Source organism: Tupaia chinensis, unplaced genomic scaffold (genome assembly GCF_000334495.1).
Source record: "Tupaia chinensis unplaced genomic scaffold, TupChi_1.0 Scaffold000276_2, whole genome shotgun sequence".
Taxonomy (NCBI): domain Eukaryota; kingdom Metazoa; phylum Chordata; class Mammalia; order Scandentia; family Tupaiidae; genus Tupaia; species Tupaia belangeri.
In genome coordinates, this window is record NW_006159759.1 from 4211140 (window position 1) to 4212881 (window position 1742).

The following is a 1742-nucleotide window of genomic DNA, read 5'->3' on the forward strand; positions in this document are numbered from 1 at the left end:
CATTCATTTTCAGTCATAGAGTGTGGAAACTTCGTATATTTTAAGTGAGGACATACAATGTCTCTCCTTCATAGCCTGGCTTGCTTCGCCCAGCAGTAAATCTTCCATTTTCATCCACTTTCTGTCAAAAGCTAGGGTCTTGGTTTTTTGGTTTTTTTTTTCTGTTTGTTTGTTTTTTATGGCTGAGTAGTATTCCATAGAGTATATGTGCCACAGTTTTTTAATCCGTTCATCTGTTTGTGGGTATTTGGGTTGGTTCCATGTCTTAGCAATTGCGAATGAAAACTCTTAACAGGAAAAGTACTTGCACATCGATATTTATTGTGGCACTTTTTATAAAATATGGAACACTTCATAAATTTGTGTGTCATCCTTGTGCAGGGGCCATGCTAATCTCTGTATCCTTCCAATTTAGTGTATGTGCTGCCAAAGCAAGCACTATTGTGGCATTTTTCACAATTATTTTTTTCTTTCATGTGAGAGAAAAAGAGAGAGTGAGAAAGATACCCTTAATTGGGTCTCACTATGCCAATCCACCCTCCCCAGCCTTGTATCCAGCAGGATTGTGGGTATACCCACCATTCAGGTTTAACTGAGATCCAGACCCCTAGTCTTCCCATATGGCTCCAGTATCATGTAATGTTGTGCTACTGCTTGTGCCACCATGGCTGAGTCTCAGTGCCTGGTTTATCTTATTAAAACTGAAATAACAGATGATTGAGTAATCCCACTACTGGGTATATATCTAAAAGAAGTACATGTCAGATACATCTGTACTTACATGTTTATTGCAGCATTTTTCGCAATAGTCAAGATTTTGGTCTAAACAAACTACCCACCAACAGATAAATAAAGAGAATATGGTATGTTTATACAAAACAGAATACTATTTGGCTTTAAAAAGGAAGAAAATCTTCCCATTTTCAGCAACACAAATGATCCTGGAGCATATTGCATCAAGTGAAATAAGCCAAATCCAGAAAGATAAATGATCTCACTAGGCAGAATCTTAAAAAAAACAACAACAAAAAATCTCAATATAATATAATTTATACAAATACTAATTGTTATTCTGAAACTTAATATGAAAGATATTGTTTTGGTATTTTCCAAAGTTATTTAACACAGAGAAACTTGGTTTATGAAAATATGGAGTTTATTTTGAGAATATATAGTTTATTGCTAATAATTGTTATGTGTTTAATAGTATAAAATAATTAAACTCTGGAAATAGAGAGTGTAAAAACAATCAGGGACCTCAGAAACTGGTTATCAAATAGATGTTGATCATTTATTCAGGAATTTCAAAATATTTCCAAAGTTACTGCTTTGGATGATCTTTCTCTCACTTTCTTTTAAAGATTATGTATTCGTATCTAAAATGAATCTTCTCAAATGAATAGCAGGCATTATTAGGTAGAAGAAAAGTAATGCAATCTACTCTTAACAATGAAAGCTCTTCAGTTTATTAAATTAATGAACATTAATTTCAGCATTTCCAATTAACCTTCTCTATCCCCAAAGTCCCCTAGAGTTCCCAGTTGTCACTATTCATTAATCTTTCCCAGCTATGACTTGAATCATACTTTTGGTGATGTGCCATTCTCTGTGACAGTGATTAGTTAGAAAGGGGCATCTCATTAATAGGTTGAATTCCAAAGTACCACCAAATATAACAGTCATCTGTCAATTCATCGGGAAAAATAAATTTATATCCTTGCATCCATGCAAAGAAAAATGCA

At 33.9% G+C, this 1742-nt stretch overlaps 1 non-coding gene across 1 annotated transcript; it reads right to left on the bottom strand.

Moving 5' to 3' along the window:
• Nucleotides 1-336: 336 nt before the first annotated feature.
• Nucleotides 337-439, bottom strand: LOC114008056 (U6 spliceosomal RNA). The gene has a single exon (XR_003549622.1). It is a non-coding gene; the product is annotated as a U6 spliceosomal RNA (small nuclear RNA).
• Nucleotides 440-1742: the final 1303 nt, after the last annotated feature.